The sequence below is a fragment of the Lissotriton helveticus genome, chromosome 7 (assembly GCF_964261635.1).
Source record: "Lissotriton helveticus chromosome 7, aLisHel1.1, whole genome shotgun sequence".
Taxonomy (NCBI): Eukaryota; Metazoa; Chordata; class Amphibia; order Caudata; family Salamandridae; genus Lissotriton; species Lissotriton helveticus.
In genome coordinates, this window is record NC_136068.1 from 1522872358 (window position 1) to 1522895060 (window position 22703).

Below are 22703 nucleotides of genomic sequence, written 5' to 3' on the forward strand. Positions count from 1 at the left end.
ATGTGCCTTGGAGCAGGGGTGATGTAGCAGATTTTACAAATGATTTTCCTTAGCTGAGGGAGAAACCCACTGAATGATACAAGCAAGTTGACCACTTTGTAAAAATTTCAAAAGTGTTGTGGATTGATTTGAATACCTTCTTTTATATAGTGGTCCGAAGTGATTTGTGGACTGCGTGTACAATTGCTGTTGATTGGCTATCTGCGGTACCAGAAAGAGATCCTGTAATGCATGCCCTTCTCCTGAGGTCATGAAAAAGTTTGAGCAGTTAATCACATGGTTGCAGACTATGGTTCAAGTCATGCCCAATGCATTTCGGGATGCAATCCCTTCTTCGGGGGCACTCTGGAAACAAAACAGTAAACCACTTATGACACAGAACATGCTAGACAGTGTGTAATCTAATTAGTGAAGATATTGAAAAGGAAAAAGAAAAATTATTCAAACAGCATCAGACACGTCCAAGTTCGAGTAGCAATGAAACCAAAGGACATGGTGTAAGGCATGTGCAAACCTGGTATAACTACAACAATCAATTGCTTTGAGAAAAAGACCACCACCAAGGTGCTAAGGACTGTGTAACAAGAATGTCTGGCATTCAAATAAGATGTGAAATGAGAACGAAAGAAGAGATTAGCAAAGGTGATGAGAAAAGAACGAAAAAACGGACGGCCACTTACGTGTGACCTGAAATCTGGTATAGAATGTTGACAACGAGATACACAACTGCTGGCCCTAATGAGTAAAAAACAGAACCTAATGTGTAATGCTGAATAAAAACAGGAAAGACTGATGCAATGTAATACAAACAGTACAATAAAAAAGCAACTGGTAAAGTAAAAACGCTCACTGAAACGGCGAAAAACTGGAGTATAGATACCAAAAAATAAATCTAGTTACCTGATATGCCAGCTGGGATTAGTAAATGGATACCTTGAAGGTTGATCTGGCGTGAAAATCAAAGCTGAACGTCTGCACGGACTTCGTGTGGAAAATATCGGGACATGCACCTTAAGAACACGAAACAAGGCAAACAAATTCAAAATCCTGCCTCGTGTAACGCTGGTAAAGATAATCGGGAGAATGGTGTGAAAGTTACCTCGTATTGGAAACGAATCCAGTTCAAAATCTGGAGCCAGCAAAACGCGACAGCCTGATCACGGAGAAGTTCAGAGTAACTGAGGTCACGAGCCTGGATGCCCGTATTAAACATAAAGATGGAACGGAGAGCAGTCGCCATCTTGTAGTGTCAAAACTGCAAGAGACACAAAGTGGTGAATGCTAATAGAATGCAGGTGACCGGATAGATAAAAAAGGGAAATAAAACGTGAAAACGAGCAAGAAGGCTGGTGCCAATAAAACACAAAAAAAAATAAATAAACACGCTGGGACCCAGCTAAAAAGTGAAAACCGCAGACCGAATTGGAGCTACAGAACGTGGAGAAAAGGAAGAAAAAAAGGAAGATCACAGGAAAATGAGTGAAACTGAAGCAAAAAGAAACTGTTAATGAAGTTGAAATTAGGTGTGACAAAGAGAAAAGACATTATAGAAAAAATGTGTGTTACATGCCAAAAAAGTGTGTACTTCAATTGAAAAGAAGTAGATACACTCACAATCTAGAGTGGTAAGGAAGGCAATGAGAGGTTGCATACATACATATTATACACTATTTGCAGAGACTTTCAAATGAAGCACAAAAGTTCAATCCTGTCATTAAGCCCCTTGGGTGCAAGGGTCTGTAGAAACTTAATCCACCAAGCTTCCCTCTGTGCGAGGTGTCTGTCAGAATCTTTACCCAATTCGTGCAGTAGAACTTCTAATATAGTGAATTGCAATTGGGAGATTGAATGGTGATGTTCTAACCAATGTGCTGAAAAATGTGATTTTACATTTTTAGTGCGGATGGTACTTTTGTGTTCTGTCATCCTAATCTTGACTTTACGTGACGTTTTGCCTACATATAAAAGACCACAAGGACATTTGATGGTATAAATAACATTAGATGTGTTGCAATCTCCGTTATGTCTGAGGAAGATAGTTTTGCCAGTGTGTGGATGATGCATGGAATTACCAACTATTACGTTGTTACAATGGATGCAGTTTTGGCATTTGCGCATGCCTCGAAATTGTTGCGTTGTTTGATGAGTAGAAGATAATATGTCTTTGATGTTGTTCCTCCTAGTGTATGCAAATAATGGTACCTCATTGAACAGTCCATTAAAATCGGGATCATGTTGGAGAATATCCCATCTTGAATTGATGATGTTTTTGATAACATTGGACCGAGTTTAAAACTTCGAAACAAACACATGCCGCTTGTTTGCACTTTTGCTTTTCGTTTGCAACAAAGTTGCGCGATTCTGAGACTCAGTTTTGTTGTCTGCAAGAGTCAAAATAGAAGCGGGATAACCCCGTTGTTGGAATCTGACATTCTGTTCTTGTAAAGTTGTGGCCAGTTTGTTGTGATCCGAAGTAATCCATTTCATTCTGAGCATTTGCGAAAATGTAAGGTTTTGGATTAGCTGTGGCCGATGAAAGCTGGAATACAGTAGTAAATTGTTCTTGTCTGTGGGCTTAGTGTGCACTGAAGTTGTAAAGCCGTTATTTCCTTTGTGTATTGAAACATCAAGGTAGGACATCTTGTCTTGACTAATGCTGTGTGTAAACTTGATCCTCTCATGTTTGGAATTGAGATCCACTATTAGTTTTTCCAAAACTTCTCTAGAATTATTCCAAATGAGGAATATGTCATCGATGAATCGAGTGTAGAACACCAAATTGGTGCTCCACTGTTCTTGTTGGAAAATGTGTTCATGTTCAAATTGCGCCATGAACGTATTGGCGTACGACGGCGCCCCAGAAAAACCCATTGAGGTTCCACTCACTTGTAAGTAGAAGTCTTCTTTCCACTGTAAGTAACTGTGCTGTAGACAAAATGTAAGTAACTCAAGTAGAAATACTTTTTCAACACTCAGGTTAGGTAATTGAAGCAAGGCCCATTCGCAAGCTTCTATTCCTTCTCTCAAGGGGATCGATGTGTAAATTGATGTAACATCAATTGTACACATGAACCAAGATGGAGAAAACTGATCTTGAATATCTTGTAATTTGTTGAGAAAGTGTGTAGTATCCTTCACATAACTGCGCCAGGATTGGACAAATTTCTGTAAAAAGTGGTCTACCAAGCGTCCCGCTGGTGCAAAGATGGAATCGCACCCGGAGACGATTGGTCGAAAGGGTGGGTTGCTCAAGCTCTTGTGAACTTTCGGGAGCATGTACAACTTTGGTCTCCGTAGCTGTAATACTGTGAGAAAATTCCGTAGAGTGTTGCTAATCCATGACATTTGTTCAGCATGTTCCAAAATTAGAGCCAAAGTGTCCTTAATCATTGTTGTAGGCTCTTTGTCTAATTTAATGTAGGTGGTTGTGTCCGCTAGATGATCAAGAACTTTTTGGTCATAGAAACAAGTGTCCATTATGACAAGGGCGCCGCCCTTATCAGCCATTTGAAAAGTGATCCTGTCATCATTGGCCAACTTGCGTGGCATGTTCAATTCATGTTTTTTTCAATTGGGTTTGATTCCATGGATGTAAATTGAGTATGGCGAAGTCCTGCCTGACCAAGTTTTCAAATGTGTCAAGCGATTTGTGTGAAACTGGAGACATGAACTGGCTCTTGGGTTTGAAAAAAGTAAGTTCAGGATCAACATCTTGACTGGATGACGCTATGCCGTCAAGTGTAGGAACGACGTTGGTAAAATAATTCTTTAGTCGCAAATTAAACCCAATTTAAAAAAACATGAATTGAACATGCTACGCAAGTTGGCCAATGATGACAGGATCACTTTTTAAATGGCTGATAAGGGCGGCGCCCTTGTCATAATGGACACTTGTTTCTATGACCCAAAAAGTTTTTGATCATCTAGCGGACACAACCACCTACATTAAATTAGACAAAGTTCCTACAACAATGATTAAGGACACTTTGGCTCTAATTTTGGAACATGCTGAACAAATGTCATGGATTAGCAACACTCTATGGAATTTTCTCACAGTATTACAGCCACTGAGACCAAAGTTGTACATGCTCCCGAAAGTTCACAAGAGCTTGAGCAACCCACCCTTTCGACCAATCGTCTCCGGGTGCGATTCCATCTTTGCACCAGCGGGACGCTTGGTAGACCACTTTTTACAGAAATGTGTCCAATCCTGGCGCAGTTATGTGAAGGATACTACACACTTTCTCAACAAATTACAAGATATTCAAGATCAGTTTTCTCCATCTTGGTTCATGTGTACAATTGATGTTATATCATTGTACACATCGATCCCCTTGAGAGAAGGAATAGAAGCTTGCGAATGGGCCTTGCTTCAATTACCTAACCTGAGTGTTGAAAAAGTTTTTCTACTTGAGTTTCTTACATTTTGTCTACAGCACAGTTACTTACAGTGGAAAGAAGACTTCTACTTACAAGTGAGTGGAACCTCGATGGTTTTTTCTGGGGCGCCGTCGTACGCCAATACGTTCATGGCGCAATTTGAACATGAACACATTTTCCAACAAGAACAGTGGAGCACCAATTTGGTGTTTACACTCGATTCATCGATGACATATTCCTCATTTGGAATAATTCTAGAGAAGTTTTGGAAAAACTAATAGTGGATCTCAATTCCAAACATGAGAGGATCAAGTTTACACACAGCATTAGTCAAGACAAGATGTCCTACCTTGATGTTTCAATACACAAAGGAAATAACGGCTTTACAACTTCAGTGCACACTAAGCCCACAGACAAGAACAATTTACTACTGTATTCCAGCTTTCATCCGCAACAGCTAATCCAAAACCTTCCATTTTCGCAAATGCTCAGAATGAAACGGATTACTTCGGATCACAACAAACTGGCCACAACTTTACAAGAACAGAATGTCAGATTCCACACAACGGGGTTATGCCGCTTCTATTTTGACTCTTGCAGCCAATAAAACGGAGTCTCAGAATCGCGCAACTTTGTTGCAAACTAAAAGCAAAAGTGCAAACAAGCGGCATGTGTTTGTTTCGAAGTTTTCAACTCAGTCCAATGTTATAAAAAACATCATCAAATCAAGATGGGATATTCTCCAACATGATACTGATTTTAATGGCCTGTTCAATGAGGTACCATTATTTGCATACACTAGGAGGAACAACCTCAAAGACATATTATCTTCTACTCATCAAACAACGCAACAATTTCGAGGCATGCGCAAATGCCAAAACTGCAACCATTGTAACAACGTAATAGTTGGTAATTCCATGCATCATCCACACACTGGCAAAACTATCTTCCTCAGACATAACGGAGATTGCAACACATCTAATGTTATTTATACCATCAAATGTCCTTGTGGTCTCTCATATGTAGGCAATACGTCACGTAAAGTAAAGATTAGGATGACAGAACACAAAAGTACCATCCGCACTAAAAATGCAAAATCACATTTTTCAGCACATTGGTTAGAACATCACCATTCAATCGCCCAATTGCAATTCACTATATTAGAAGTGCTACTGCACGAATTGGGTAAAGATTCTGACAGACACCTCGCACAGAGGGAAGCTTGGTGGATTAAGTTTCTACAGACCCTTGCACCCAAGGGGCTTAATGACAGGATTGAACTTCTGTGCTTCATTTGAAAGTCTCTGCAAATAGTGTATAATATGTATGTATGCAACCTCTCATTGCCTTCCTTACCACTCTAGATTGTGAGTGTATCTACTTCTTTTCAATTGCAGTACACACCCAGTCGGGCTTTCGATCCAATCTCCGCCCCGAGACTGCACTTCTGGAGGTTAATGAAGCCATTAAGGAAGTGCTGGATTCAGGTGGAAGAGCCATGCTGGTAATGTTAGATCTGTCGGCGGCTTTTGACACCGTCCCTCATGAGGCTCTCCTCAGCAGACTTCATGAGATCGGTCTGAGAGGGACGGTGTTGAGCTGGTTTAGATCTTATTTAGCTGGTTGCCGGCAGATGGTCTGGGCCCCCCCTCACTCTGCCGAAGTGCCGCCTTTGGAGGTCGGAGTCCCACAGGGGTGGGTGCTTAGCCCGACTCTGTTTAATATCTTCATGACCCCTCTGGCGGTGCTGGCGGAGTCTTTTGGGGCTCAGATCATGTCATACGCCGATGACACCCAGCTCCTTTTCACTTGTGGAAGGGGGCGGAGTTCAACGGAGAGAGCATCCGCGGGTGCCTTGGAGCTGTTTTTGACTGGTTTCAGCTGAACAGCCTCAAGTGCAACCCTGATAAATCTGAGGTGCTCTTCTTCGGGTGTCAGGCTGACCCCAGCTGGCAGGATTGGTGGCCTGTGAACATGTTTCCACCCTCGTCCTCCTCCTAGGTTGCCAAGAATCTTGGGGTCAAAATGGATAACAGCCTATCCCTTAAGCCCCAGATTCTAGGCCTGACCGGCACATGTTATGGTCTTCTTAAAATGTTGCGCAAGTTTCTTCCCTTGCTCCCTTTGGCGCATAGGAAGACGACGGTTCAGCCTCTTATCTGCTCCAGGCTTGATTACGCAAATGTTTTATATTTGGGTCTTCCGGACTATCTATTACAAAAGCTTCAGGTAGTCCAAAACTCGGCGGCACGGGCGATTTTTGGCCTACCTCGTTGTGCGAAAGCCTCGGACCTGCTTCTTTCCCTACATTGGCTCCCTGTTAGAAAGCGGATTGTTTTTAAGGCACTCACACTTGCGCACAAGGCACTTCATGCGGTCGGAGCTGAATATATCCAGAAACGCCTTGCCTTCTACAAACCCACAAGATCCCTAAGATCGGAATCTCTTGGTTTGGCTATTGTCCCTGCTGTTAGGAAAGCAAGGGTTGGGGGACGTTCTTTCAAAAATCTGGCTCCTCAGCTATGGAATACCCTCCCCCTGTCGCTCCGCTGTACTTTGAACCTGTTGGCCTTTAGGAAAGGTCTGAAAACGTGGCTCTATGGACAATGATTGATCTTTTTTCCTTCGCCCTCTTTTCTGTTTCCTTGTAGTTTTGCTGTGGGTTAGAAAGCGCCGGGACACTCCTTGGAGTAGCTGAGCGCTATATAAGACACCCATAACATTAACATTAACATTTTTGTCACACCTAATTTCAACTTCATCAACAGTTTCTTTTTGCTTCAGTTTCACTCATTTTCCTGTGATCTTCCTTTTTTTCTTCCTTTTCTCCACGTTCTGTAGCTCCAATTCGGTCTGCGGTTTTCACTTTTTAGCTGGGTCCATCGTGTTTATTTATTATTTTTGTCTTTTATTGGCACCAGCCTTTTAGCTAGTTTTCACGTTTTATTTCGCTTTTTTATCTATCCGGTCACCTGCATTCTATTAGCATTCACCACTTTGTGTCTCTTGCAGTTTTGACACTACAAGATAGCGACTGCTCTCAGTCCCATCTTTATGTTTAATACGGGCATCCAGGCTCGTGAACTCAGTTACTCTGAACTTCTCCGTTATCAGGCTGTCGCGTTTTGCAGGCTCCAGATTTTGAACTGGATTCGTTTCCAATACGAGGTAACTTTCACACCATTCTCCCGATTATCTTGACCAGCGTTACACGAGGCAGGATTTTGAATTTGTTTGCCTTCTTTCGTGTTCTTAAGGTGCATGTCCCGATATTTTCCACACGAAGTCCGTGCAGACGTTCAGCTTTGATTTTCACGCCAGATCAACCTTCATGGTATCCATTTACTAATCCCAGCTGGCATATCAGGTAACCAGATTTATTTTTTGGTATCTATACTCCAGTTTTTCGCCGTTTCAGTGAGCGTTTTTACTTTTCCAGTTGCTTTTTTATTGTACTGTTTGTATTACATTGCATCAGTCTTTCCTGTTTTTATTCAGCATTACACATTAGGTTCTGTTTTTTACTCATTAGGGCCAGCAGTTGTGTATCTCGTTGTCAACATTCTATACCAGATTTCAGGTCACACGTAAGTGGCCGTCCGTTTTTTCGTTCTTTTCTCATCACCTTTGCTAATCTCTTCTTTCGTTCTCATTTCACATCTTATTTGAATGCCAGACATTCTTGTTACACAGTCCTTAGCACATTGGTGGTGGTCTTTTTCTCAAAGCAATTGATTGTTGTAGTTATACCAGGTTTGCACATGCCTTACACCATGTCCTTTGGTTTCATTGCTACTCGAACTTGGACGTGTCTGACGCTGTTTGAATAATTTTTCTTTTTCCTTTTCAATATCTTCACTAATTAGATTACACACTGTCTAGCATGTTCTGTGTCATAAGTGGTTTACTGTTTTGTTTCCACATTGCCCCCGAAGAAGGGATTGCATCCCGAAATGCATTGGGCATGACTTGAATTTAAGTATTATTATGGAGTTATTCAATTATTTGTTATTCCATTATTTGTGATTGCTGAACAAGTTTGTTCCTTCAGACCAATTTATTATGTTTATCGATAGCAATATCTTGCAAAAAAATTTTTTTATACACGTTCTGTGTAATCATGAACACTAAATGTTTACGATGTGTTTTATGATATACTGTTTTTGAAACTAAAAAACGGTTGAAAAAAGATCATGACAAGTTGATTGATTCTTGTTTCCTTGAAATTTGTACATCTGTGGTTCATACATTTTTTATACTTTAAAGTTAGCAGTGCGCTTGGCATACTGGTGGTGTTCCACCAGCTTGTTTTTCTTGTTTCTGTGGTTGGCAACCATTCCACCAGGCAGCACACATCAGTTGAGTACACTGGTACTTTTGATGAATATTCAGATTATAGGGAGTGCACACACCTACTAATTTTTTCAATTTTTTCTGCAGACTAAGGTTGCCACACAGGATATTGATTGGCTTAAGATAGATCAAACCACCCAAGAGCCTAAGGAGTCAGTGCATGCCTATTATGAGAGGCTTTTGCAAGCCTTAAAGCAGTATAGTGGGCTGGATATTCTAGACCCTAAGGATATGGTACGGTTTGTTTCCAAGTTTGTGCTAGGATTGAAGCCAGAAATTATCCTAATGATCCAACAGCATTTGATCTGCTGGCAAAATAAGTCTGTGGATGAAATTTTACGTTATGCCAGGTTCTGTAGTGATGAAGTGGAATCCAAGCTTAGAAAGATGACAAACAAATTAATGTTGGTACCGTTGAGAAATGTGGATGAAGCAGAGCAGACACAGATACATGGAGGAACTTTGGGTGGGAGACAGGGGAATGGTCAGGGAGAGACCCGAAATGTGTTTGCCCCTCTGGGACAGGGAAGAGCAAGAGGGACAGATCCCAAGTCAGGAACAGACATAGGCATTTTAAGGAGGATCACTGCCTGTCATAATTGTCACAAGATCCGGCATTGGAAGCACAAGTGCTGAGCAAACCCAGCTAATCAAATGCAAGATAAAGATATAAAACAAGTGCCTAATGTTATGAATACGGTGACAAGACCTAGATTCAAGAATGGGGGGGTTTGAGTTAGCAAATGCAGGCACTCCAACCTTCGAGAATCCCACAGGCTAACAGGGTATACCAACAAATGCTTTCATTGAGACTTTTCACGATCTTGATCCAGACCCGTTACAATGACGGTGCCCAAGGGGGGAGGAAGACTGGGCTCTTGGAGCAGTCTTAGCGGTAGGCCAGAGTGGACCGTTTATGGAGGCAGATGTTTACGGTCATCCCATTACATACTTGGTTGATACTGGTGTTACCGGTTATGCTGTGAGATCAACAGTAGTTCCTTACCTACCCCTCTCTGGACAATCGATCCAAGTTATAGGAGTTGCCAATAAAAGAATGACCAATCCTTTGACATGAGTAATCTGTAAGAATAGGAACATTCCAGGATCCTCACCAGTTTGTTGTGTGTGATTCACGTCCAGTCTGTTTGTTAGGATGTGAATTTTTGTGTAAGTTAAATTGTACCATCTATTGCACACCCAAAGGAATAGAATTACAGACTTATGATAATGACATTGCATTTAAATTGTGTGCAGAACTGTTTTCCATGCTAACAGTGGAGGAGCTGCCATATGACTATAGAGACGCTGTATCTCCTGTGGTGTCGGACTTTACCGCTGAGGAGATAGTATTGATTCGAGGGGTTGAGCCAGTTAAGATACGAATCAAACCCAATTCTGAATTTCCAAGAATGCCGCAGTACAACCTGACCCTGGAAACGTTGACAGGAATAACACAATTGCACAAGGCACTTTTAAAGGATAATTCATCCATTATGGGATTGCAGAAGCTGAATGGCAAGTATAGGATTGTCCAGGACCTGAGAACGGTCAACGCTATTACGATTCCATGTTGTCCTGTGCTACCGAATCCAGCTGTGATCCTATTTCAAATCCCTTGTGAAGCAGAATGGTGTACGGTCATTGATTTGTGCCAAACATTCTTTTCGATACCCTTGCACGAGGAAAGTCCATTTTTGTTTGCTTTCAGCTGGAAAACCATGTGTTAATGTGGTGTTGTAGCCCACAAGGGTATACTGAAAGTCCATCTATCCTTAACCATATCTTGAAAAAGAACCTTGAGAGTCTAGTGTTGCCACAGAGTTCAGTACTTGTGCAATATAGTGACGATCTCCTGATTGCTTTGAAGACCGAGGAAGCTTGTAGGATCGATACCGTTGCTCTGTTAAAACACCTGGCCAAAAATGGGCACAAGGTGTCTCCGAGCAAACTCCACTACTGTTTACCATAGGTCCATGTGAGAAGTTGGCCTGGTATATGATGTCCACAGTTCTGTGGGCACCCTGTATCAGTCCAAACAATCCCTTATGGTGGTGGTTGTAAGTCAACCTTATAGACAAGCTATCCTAGGGGTAGCATGGACTAAGCAGCCTTAAAGGCTTAACTCCAAAGGACATGTGAAGCCAGCTGTTTTACCATATGCAATCCTGTAATACCAAATGAAAGGACACCACACAAGTTATATATTATCAAAATATATGTATTTATTCTTAGAATAATCCCCACTACTCTTTATGAGTAATGAAGCACAAGCGTTTCAATAAAAGCACAGTTAAACATAGACAAGTTGCACGTTTTTGGATGAGGCCGGTGGCCACTCAAACCATGTATCAAAAAAGTGGTATAACAATCACTAATCGATCGGGGGTAAGGCCTAGGGCCTTGGGAATCGCTGGGACTACACTGGACTAACCACAGTTAGGACGGGAGTAGCCCGCGGGATTCGGGTGCAGTGCGGGAAGCACGGCTTGCACCAATGCAAAGTCAATGGTGCGTAAAAGTTACAATGTTATTGCAAAAGGAGTCTTCTGACTGGACTAGAACTACCAAACTTTAGACTTAGGCACTAGAGGTGTGTACCAGTGTGGGAACACCAGCGCTAGTAAGTTACCTCACCCACAGGACGCGGGTGCACAGGTGCCAACCTGTGTCGGGTTTCGTCACGCAGTTCGATGGTGCCTGAGGATGAAGATGCTGCAGGCATCCAGAAGAGAAGTGTCCGGTGTGATCCAAGGGTGGATCGAAGTTGAAGGGTACCTGAAAGCAGAGGGTACAGAGTCTGGGTCACTAGCCAGTGACCAGGAAGGAACCAGGAAGGAACCAGGCAATGTCGGGCGCAGTCAGGTCGATGTCGGGTGCCTTGTCTCCGCTGCCACGTGGACTCTGGGGCACCGAGGATGTCCTGGAGTGAATCACGAGCTGTCTCACAAGGTTCTCGCTGTTGGCGGTGTCGGCTTCACGATCGGAGTCAACAAGCCTTGGCAAGGGCAACCCACGCAGGATTTGAAGAAGGCTTAACACTCGGACCAGCAAGGTCAGAGCGGGTGCTCCTTTTCAGGGGAGCGAGGGCCAATCAGGAGCAACCAGATCAGCTGTGTAAATTTAAGGTTTCGTCTGAACTAGGGCCACTAGCCAAGGGGCAAGCGACCGGACCAACGCATCGAGCAGGAAAATGCAAAAGGGCCCCACGCAGCACTCATCAAGTGTGGAGGGGTGAGCTTCGGTGCACAAGCTGCTTGGGGCTGGAGCTTCTCAGACTCCAATGCACAGCTTCGAGGGGGCCTTGGATGCTGCACGGTCAGCGCTTTGTTGTTTCTCCAAGATGGCCGCTCCCACGCTTCAGGTCGCCTCCATGGGTCCCAGCTCTGCAGGGACTGTGGATCGGACTGTTAGAAGGCAGGCACGCTGGGTCTTGTTGATCTCTGTTGCTCGAGTTCCGGCGGGAACTGCAACAAAGCAAACATCGAGGTGCTGGATGGTGCCTGTTTGCACAGGGTGGTCACTCCTTGACCACAAGGGAGATTCTTCAGTCTTCCACGTCGAGTGGGATGTCGAAGGGTCCAGAGTTTCGTTTCATAAGTGTCAGTCAGGATAATCTGATGTGCATTGGCACTGCTCCCACCTATATTCAAAATCTGGGGGCTGGATTACCTGCTAGGTCCCTCCTATGGGTGGGACCCAGGAAGGGGGTGGTTACACCCCTTTCCCTTTGTCCAGTTTCGCGCCAAGACTGGGGCAGGATGGCCCCAGAACCGGTTTGACTGGAATCTGCCCAGGGACACCTTGTGCGCCCCAGGCAATGTCTAGTTTCATTCAACCCTCCCTGCTACAATCCACTATCTCCTGTCTGGGGTGGTGTGACACCTCTCTGGGACAGGAAACTCTTTGTCCAGGTGTCCTCTGCCAAGTTTCGGTCAGCAGCAGGAGGTCAGACATGTGTCTGTGGCAGCAGCATCCATTTTGTGATGCTGGGGCTCTGGTTAGGATTAACCGCGTTTTCAGTAAAGTAACATGTCTTCTCCCTCTAGAAGGGTGGAATGCTACCCCCGTCGCCAGAATTGGCGAGGGGGTAGTATTCCAAAATGTATGACACCAAACACGACATGTTTTGATAAAGCCAAACCAAAGTTAGCATTAACCGCGAGGATTATAATGCACTTAAGAGTATATGGTATGGCAGTATCACTAGAACAGCCAGAAGGAAATGGTTCCGAAAGCTGCAGACAGGCTCAGCTCATGCTAGAGCACCATCTCACATAAAACCAAGCACTCTGCCTCCAGGATTGTTAAGGCCTGCTATAGGAGTGGCTGATAGGTATATATGTGTCCAGATATAGGTTTAGACATAGGTATACTATATCTAAGCAAGGGGTGATTACACCACCTTGCCCCAGCTGAGTGATCAGCCAGTTGTGTCAATTTAAGAACCAGCCAGGGGTGGCAAAAGCTATGCTTCAGCCCCTGGTAGGCCTTGAATGCACCTATGCCCTGGGCACCTATAGTGCACTGTACAGGGTCTAATAAGGTGTCCAGTACCAATTTGGTTATGCACCTAGGGTGCATGGAGTCCATTTTAAGAGAGAGCAGATAGCCTGGGGCCCTGATTAGCAGGATCCCAGGCCAACTAAGTCGAAAACCAGCTAAACACTAGGCAAAAAGTCTGGGGTAACCATAGTCAGGCATCCACCCTCCTACATAACCCCCCCCCCCAAACGAAAGGAGATAAGGCTATCCTTGACCAGGTAAGCCTATATTACCTGAGTGGCCATATAAGGAGGAACCTGCACTGGCATGGTTACCCCCTGTGTCATGGTCCACCAAGTAATCCCTCACCCTATGGGTATCAGAGGGTCTCCACCATGGGGAATTACTACCTGTGGTGTGTTTTGGCAAAGTAAAAGGCTGGGGTTGAGATGGAGTACTGAAGTGAGGCTCCACTAATGTAGGGCTCAGCTTCCTCCAATCATCTTCCACCATGTGTGCCTTTCTTTCCTTGACTGAGTTGCATTGGGCTCTCAGGGTCAACCTCTGGCTGCCTACAGCTGGAGGCTGGGTCCCTTTGGTTGGCATACTGGAGGGACAGGTCAGGTTTGGGGCCTTGGGGTCCCAGGTTTGGCTGTGCCCAACAGTGTCCATTTTGGGGAGGTCCTTAACTAGTGGTAAGGGGGATCCCTCAGAAGTTTTTAAAGTTTTCACCTGGCTAGGGCTGCTAGCTTTGGTGCCCCTAATCTGCTGATGGGGGTGCTTTATTTGACAGGGGGCCCTTTGGGGCTCACTGACCTCCTTGACCTCTGTAGCCCTGGGCTGACTGAGGCAGGGTAGAGAGGGACAGGTTACCTGCTCCAGACTGGGTCCCACCTGGGAAGGGTCCACTGACACCAGGGGCTCTGCCATGCTAGGCCTGACTACCTCTGGGGCAGTTCCTTCACAAGGGGTAAGATCAGTTCCCTGAGGAGGCTGATCCTTTCCTAAAGTCTGGTGGGAGGGAGATGTATCTTCCTCCTTAATGCTCTCTGTTTTTGTGGAGTGATCCATAGTTTCAGGCTTCACAACACAGGAATCAGTTTGAGTTTGGGCTGTGACCATCACAGCCCCACCAACCTTTTCAGGAAGGGACTCAGTTTGGGTATGGGCTGTTACCATAACAGCTCTGCTAATCTGTCTAGGAAGGGAATCTGTTGAAGATGGGGATGAGTCTTGCACAGCCCTACCAACCTTTTCAGGAAGGACATCTTGGATTGGGGCTGTGGCCATCACAGCCCCACTAACCTTTCCATGGAGATTTACCATTTTAGAATGGGTTTCTTGTTCCACCTCAGCCCAGGCTGAGATTTCTAAATCATTCCCTCGTAGATAATCTATAGGCAAGTTTGATGACACTGCCACTCTCTTTGGGCCAGTGACACCTCCCCAGCTACCCAGCTAAGATTTACTACTGCCATGGGGTGATTTTTCTGCACTCCATCAATGTTTGTCACCTGGTATGTGGCACCAGGTAAAAGTTGCCTTGAGGGGACTAGGTTTTCAGTCACCATAGTGATACTAGCCCCTGTGTCTCTGTAGGCCTCAACTTTTTGACCATTGATGATGGGATCCTGTCTATACTTGCTCAAAGTGTTTGGGCAATCAGTGAAGTTGGCAAACCCCATGCCATTTTCATAGACAGGAGTATCTGGACTAAGGGACCTGGTTAGGCCAGAATCCACCTGAGCTCCAAAAGTAAACCCACCCAAATTATTGGGGGTGCTCCCACCACCTGTGGGATTACTGCTGACAGTAACAGGAGGTGTTGGAGCTTTACTTGGAGGTATGTTTTCTTTATTGCTATTTCTTGGACAACAGCTGTCTGTTTTCCATTGGCCAGGCTGTTTACAGTCATGGCAGTAAGGTTATTTCTAGGTAGAGGAGTTGTTTTGGGACCCACCCCCATCCTTGGAGTTTTGGGGACCAGTGGGAGACTTGTCTTTAGATTTATCCCCACCCTTCTCTTGAGCCTTGGAAGTATCCTTCTTTTGGTCATTGCCCTGATTCTTAGGCCTAATCCTGGTTCTGACCCATTTGTCTGCCCTCTTACCCAGTTCTTGTGGAGAGGTCAGATCTGAGTCCACCAGGTGCTGGTGTAAAAGCTGGTTCTGACAATTAATTAGGATCTGCTCCCTCATAATCAAATTATACAATCCTGTATAGTCATGTACTTTGCTGCCATGTAGCCAACCTTCCAGAGCCTTAGTAGCACAATCTACAAAATCAGTCCAGTCCTGAGTCTGAGCTTTTTGGGTGTCTCTGAACAACAACCTGTATTGTTCAGTGGTTAAGCCAAACCCATCAATAAGAGCACTCTTCAGGACAGTGTAATTTTTAGCATCCTCAGCTCTAACAGTGAGGAGCTTATCTCTCCCTTTCTCAGAAAAGGAGAGCCACAAGATTGCTGCCCACTGATCTTGGGGGACCTGCTGTACCATGCAGGCCCTCTCTAGAGCAGTTATCCATTTGTGGATATCATCCCCATCTCTGTAGGGGGGCACAATCTTACTCAGGTTTCTAGTATCATAGGACCTGTCTTTATCCTTTGGGATATTGCTGCCACCAGTGGGTATCTCCCCACTTAACCTTTGCTCTCTTGCAAGAGCTAGTCGAGCTTGGGCCATGGCTAATTCCTCTCTTTCTATTTGGAGATTAACTGCTCTCATCCTGGCCCTATGCTCTTTTCTTTGAGGGGAAGTCATTCCTCTCTGTGATTCTCTTGAGGCACGAGAAATGTGAGAATCCCTGGAAGGGCTTCTATCTCTCCTATTGCCTGGGAGAATCCTGTGATGTACTCTGGGGAGCTGCTGGCACTCTCCATTTCCATGTAGGTCCAAGTTGGCTTGGCTAAGCCTTACCACTGGTACCTGGTTATCCCCTTGATCCAAATCTGAATCTTCACCATTTGATTCTGGGTCTGCCTCCACATTTTCTACTTCTGGGGAGGTGTTCTCAGTCTCTGGGGGATCTACTCCTTCTCCTGATCCTGAGGGAACTACCTTAGCTCTCTCTAAGTCATCTTTTTCCAGGATGGATATCATGATAGGAATAGTAGGGTTGTAACCCTTTCTCAGCTTCCTTGCAGTGCACAAGGCACTCAAGTCTTTGTAGCTGAATTTGTCATACCTGGCGGTTGCCTGTGGAGGGTCAACCTTCACAGGTAGAGAGCCTGTAGGTTCACATGTGCCAGACAGGACTCTAGTGTGGTGTAAGTGATGCACCTACCTACACTAAGTGTTTTCCTACTGTCCCTTACTAGTGAGTTGTAGTCAGGGTGTGCTAAGCCCTTCTACCTACAACCACTAAGTTCAGTAGAACTCAAATATGCTAAGCTTTTATTTATATGTACCTTTGGTACTTAATGTGATCTTTCAATTTGATAAAAAGATTGCAAAGGTAAAACAACAGCAAGCTCAAATTCGTACCGCTGCTCACCAATGTGAGAAGTTGGCCTGGTATATGATGTCCACAGTTCTGTGGGCACCCTGTATCAGTCCAAACAATCCCTTATGGTGGTGGTTGTAAGTCAACCTTATAGACAAGCTATCCTAGGGGTAGCATGGACTAAGCAGCCTTAAAGGCTTAACTCCAAAGGCCATGTGAAGCCAGCTGTTTTACCATATGCAATCCTGCAATACCAAATGAAAGGACACCACACAAGTTATATATTATCACAATATATGTATTTATTGTTAGAATAATCCCCACTACTCTTTATGAGTAATGAAGCACAAGCGTTTAAATAAAAGTACAGTTAAACATAGACAAGTTGCACGTTTTTGGATGAGGCCGGTGGCCACTCAAACCATATATCAAAAAAGTGGTATAACAATCACTAATCGATTGGGGGTAAGGCCTAGGGCCTTGGGAATCGCTGGGACTACACTGGACTAACCAGAGTTCGGGTGCAGGGCGGGAAGCACGGCTTGCACCAATGCAAAGTCAATGGTGCGTAAAAGTTACAATGTTATTGCAAAAGGAGTCTTCCGACTGGACTAGAACTACCAAACTTTAGACTTAGGCACTAGAGGTGTGTACCAGTGTGGGAACACCGGCGCTAGTAAGTTACCTCACCCACAGGACGCGGGTGCACAGGTGCCAACCTGTGTCGGGTTTCGTCACGCAGTTCGATGGTGCCTGAGGATGAAGATGCTGCAGGCGTCCAGAAGAGAAGTGTCCGGTGTGATCCAAGGGTGGATCGAAGTTGAAGGGTACCTGAAAGCAGAGGGGACAGAGTCTGGGTCACTAGCCAATGACCAGGAAGGAACCAGGAAGGAACCAGGCAATGTCAGGCGCAGTCAGGTCAATGTCGGGTGCATTGTCTCCGCTGCCATGTGGACTCTGGGGCACCGAGGATGTCCTGGAGTGAATCACGAGCTGTCCCACAAAGGCTCTCACTGTTGGCGGTGTCGGCTTCACAATCGAAGTCAACAAGCCTTGGCAAGGGACACCCAGGCAGGATTCGAAGAAGGCTTAACACTCGGACCAGCAAGGTCAGAGCGGGTGCTCCTTTTCAGGGGAGCGAGGGCCAATCTGGAGCAACCAGATCAGCTGTGTAAATTCAGGTTTCGTCGGTACTGGGGCCACTAGCCAAGGGGCAAGCGACCGGACCAATGCGTCAAGCAGGAAAATGCAAAAGAGCCCCTTGTAGCACTCGTCGAGTGTGGAGGGGTGAGCTTTGGTGCACAAGCTGCTCGGGGCTGGAGCTTCTCAGACTCCAACGCACAGCTTCGAGGGGGCCTCGGATGCTGCACGGTCAGCGCTTCGTTGTTTCTCCAAGATGGCCGCTCCCACGCTTCAGGTCGCCTCCATGGGTCTCAGCTCTGCAGGGACTGTGGATCGGACTGTTAAAAGGCAGGCACGCTAGGTCTTGTTGATCTCTGTCGCTCGAGTTCCGGCGGGAACTGCAACAAAGCAAACGTCGAGGTGCTGGATGGTGCCTGTTTGCACAGGGTGGGCACTCCTTGACCACAAGGGAGATTCTTCAGTCTTCCACGTCGAGTGGGATGTCGAAGGGTCCAGAGTTTCGTTTCATAAGTGTCAGTCAGGATAATCTGATGTGCATTGGCACTGCTCCCACCTATATTCAAAATCTGGGGGCTGGATTACCTGCTAGGTCCCTCCTATGGGTGGGACCCAGGAAGGGGGTGGTTACACCCCTTTACTTTGTCCAGTTTCGTGCCAGGACTGGGGCAGGATGGCCCCAGAACCGGTTTGACTGGAATCTGCCCAGGGACACCTTGTGCGCCCCAGGCAGTGTCTAGTTTCATTCAACCCTCCCTGCTACAATCCACTATCTCCTGTCTGGGGTAGTGTGACACCTCCCTGTGACAGGAAACTCTTTCTCCAGGCATCCTCTGCCAAGTTTCGGTCAGCAGCAGGAGGTCAGACATGTGTCTGTGGCAGCAGCATCCATTTTGTGATGCTGGGGCTCTGGTTAGGATTAACCGCGTTTTCAGTAAAGTAACATGTCTTCTCCCTCTAGAAGGGTGGAATGCTACCCCCGTCACCAGAATTGGCGAGGGGGTAGTATTCCAAAATGTATGACACCAAACACGACATGTTTTGCGAAACCAAAGTTAGTATTAACCGCGAGGATTATAATGCACTTAAAAGTATATGGTATGGCAGTATCACTAGAACAGCTATAAGGAAATGGTTCCGAAAGCTGCAGACAGGCTCAGCTCATGCTAGAGCACCATCTCACATAAAACCAAGCACTCTGCCTCCAGGATTGTTAAGGCCTGCTATATGAGTGGCTGATAGGTTTATATGTGTCCAGATATAGGTTTAGACATAGGTATACTATATCTAAGCAAGGGGTGATTACACCACCTTGCCTCAGCTGAGTGATCAGCCAATTGTGTCAATTTAAGAACCAGCCAGGGGTGGCAAAAGCTATGCTTCAGCCCCTGGTAGGCCTTGGATGCACCTATGCCCTGGGCACCTATAGTGCACTGTTACAGGATCTGATAAGGTGTCCAGTACCAATTTGGTTATGCACCTAGGGTGCATGGAGTCCATTTTAAGAGAGAGCAGATAGCCTGGGGCCCTGATTAGCAGGATCCCAGGCCAACTAAGTCGAAAACCAGCTAAACACTAGGCAAAAAGTCTGGGGTAACCATAGTCAGGCATCCACCCTCCTACAGTCCAGTATTTGGGTCATTGTATCTAGAAAGGCAAGAGAAAGGTTTCATTGAGGCAATCTTGCAAATGAATCTGCCTACTCTGCAAAAGGAAGTCTGGATGTTTTTAGGAATGGTCGGCTATTGTCGACAGTAGATTACCAACTTCTCATTGAAGGCACGTTTTCGAGCCGTGGAAGAGACCGGAATAGGTACCATGCGGGGAGCCGCCAGACAGTATATGCTGACGTGAAGATTTCCCCCACCACGGACTCATGAAGCCTTGTAATTGGGAGCATTTGAATCCTGTGGCAAAGGTTTTGCCTTTACTTATGTCTGAGAAATTTTCGGAACATATACTGAATTCCATACCCTTCATAAAACGGAGGTTGAGCACCTGATTTTTTATCGATACAGTGATTACAAGTTGGTAAAAATACATACGTAAAGCTGATTATTTTCCTTCCATGTGAGTAAGCTACTTAGGGTTGGCTGTGCCCATTTGGGAGAGATTTTACCATTGGTCCTGAGGAATGCTGGGTCGAACAGGACCCCAAAGCAGAAACATGTCGACCTATTTTTAGGACAGGGGGTTCAAATTTACTCAACCCGTATTTGTCCTTACATGCACTTTGTTTTTAATTCGGTTCGAATCACCCCTCTATTAAAAGTGTTGGTCGAGGGAGTGGTCTACACCCATTTTTAATCTGCACCTGTTTGGTTTATTATATCTTTACACTACTAACCACAGGAACCCGATGAAGAAACATGGCTACCTACTGTCTGTGGGTGCCTGAGGGTTCCTTTTTTCCACATTGGGAAGTCACTGTTCTTTTTGACACAGTTCACTTTCTGATATATGGCACTTAAGGGTGGTGGTGGACGGACTGCCCTACCGTTTCCCCCCCCCCCCCCCCTTTTTAGAGCTTTGTATATATCTTAGTTTTGGAAACTCTTTTGTTGTTTTGAACTGAAAAGCCTTTACAGAGACTGACACGCAAGGACATGAGTGATCCAGTACCATAGGATAAAGATTGTCTGGTTGCCTTTTCGGAGCGGAGAGAGAACCTGTGTCATGCTCTGGGAATGCCTAATTACTCTCTTTAGCTGCGAGTGGGAGGTTTGTGCACTAGCTGTACTCACCCAGACACATGTGGTGTCCGTAGACCAGTGACCTACTTCTCAGCTACATTAGATCCTGTAGCTTCTGCGTTGCCCGGATGTCTCAGATCCATTGCTGCAACTGGTGTCAGCATTGAGAGATGTGAAAGTATTGTGATGGGTGATCCTCTTACTGTTTATGTTCCACATTCAGTAGAGCTCCTAATGATGAGACCCAAAACACAGCGTCTGACTAACAATATGCTTACTCGTTAAGAGCAGGTCATATTGGCCTGTGAGAATGTTACCTTAAAAAGATGCTCTGTGTTAAATCCTGCTACTTTGATGCCCATTACAAACTTTGAAAGGGATGATTGTGAGTACCACAACTGTCTGGATGTGACTGAACTTTGTACCGAACCGAGGCCTGACATTGTTGATGAACCACTGCCTGAATCAGACCAAGTCCTTATTGTTGATGGTTCATGTTTAAGAAACAATGAGGGTTATCTGAGAGCAGCGTTTGCTGTCTGCAGTATTTCTGGAGTTGTGGAAGCTGCTTGGTTACAGGGAATATACTCCACCCAAGTAGCTGAAATCATTGCTTTGACCTGTGCATGTCTTGTTTCTGATCAAATCTGACTCACCATCTATACCAATAGCCAGTATGGATTTAGTGTGTGTTATGATTTCAGACAGCTATGGTCAAAGAGGGGGTTCTTAACATCATCAGGATCTCTTATCAGAAATGGTGAATATGTCCGACAACTGTTGGAAGCTTTGCAGCAGCCAAAGGAAGTGGCAGTAGTAAAATGCGCTGCTCATGGAAAGGGGGAAGATTTTGTCACTAAGGATAATCGTTATGCTGATGAAGTTGCTTTTATGCTGTACATGCTTGCATTTTCAATGGGTAATAATCAGGAGAGAGCACAGAAAAGACCGAGCTCATCATGATGTTAGCCATAGCAGACACTTGGGATGAGGTCAAGCGTCTGCAGGGAGAAGTGCCAGACCAAGAAGAAGCTGGTTGGATTAAGGCAGGGTGTGAGAAACGAGATGATGGCATTTGGGTTTCAACTGATGATCGAGCAGTGTTGCTGGATTGCTTGTTGAGTGCTATGGCAAAGCAGATTAATGGAGCAGTTCACCATGGGAAAGATGCTATTGTGTGAGTGTTCAGACAATCATGATTCAATCCGATGTTTCGTGTGTTTGCTGAAGCAGTGTGCTACAGGTGTGTTACATGTCAACAAATTAATTTTGGAAAGAAAACTGTGGTTGCTTTGAGTCACATTGGGAGGTCAGGAGATCCTTTCAATAGGCTCCAGTTAGATTCCATTTAGAGGCCCAGGTGCAATGGACTGAGGTACATCCTGGTCGTGGTGTATTTTCACGATGGGTTGAGGCTTCTCCAACTTGTAGGTGTGATAGTCTTACAGTAGCAAAGTTATTGCTTAGGGAGCTAATACCCTGGGATGGATTTCCAAACTCATTGGAATCAGATGGAGGAACGCATTTCCACAGTGACCAGAGACTGCACTGTAGTTATAGGCCGGAGGCGTCTGGAATGGTGGAGCAGGTAAACAGGACACTCAAGATGATGATGGTGAAAGTGTGCTCTTCAATGTCTTTGAATGGGCCTGATCTGCTACCCTTCCTGCAGATGAGTTTGCGTAGCACTCCAGATGGGAGAACAGGACGCTCGCATCATGAAATACTGATGGGGAGGGTGATGCGCTTGCCTGCTGTACCCGCCACGCCATTGATAAACATCACTGGATGATTTCATCCTTGATTATTGCAAAGGAGTGGCTGATGTGGTTTGTTCTGTGTCTCACCACGCCGAAGCCAAGACTGTACGGACTTCGAAGGACCTCTTGCATGACCTATGCACGGGGGACTGGGTATTGGTACGCAAGCATGTGATGAACAACTGTCTTGATGTATGGTGGTGAGGTACATATCAAGTGATCTTGGTGATGAATACTGCTGTGAAGTGCGGAGGCTTGCCAAACTGGTTTCGGCCTCCTATACTTGCAGAGTTCCAGAACCCTCAGAAAAAACAGCTCCTCTCCCTGAAGAAAATCCAGCCATGGTCGCAAGGTCGGCGGAGAGGGCAAGACAAGCTGTGGGGGTCAGCGACGAGGCGGTTTACACAACAGATCGTGCTGAGGGGGGTCAAACTACACAAGGCCCAGG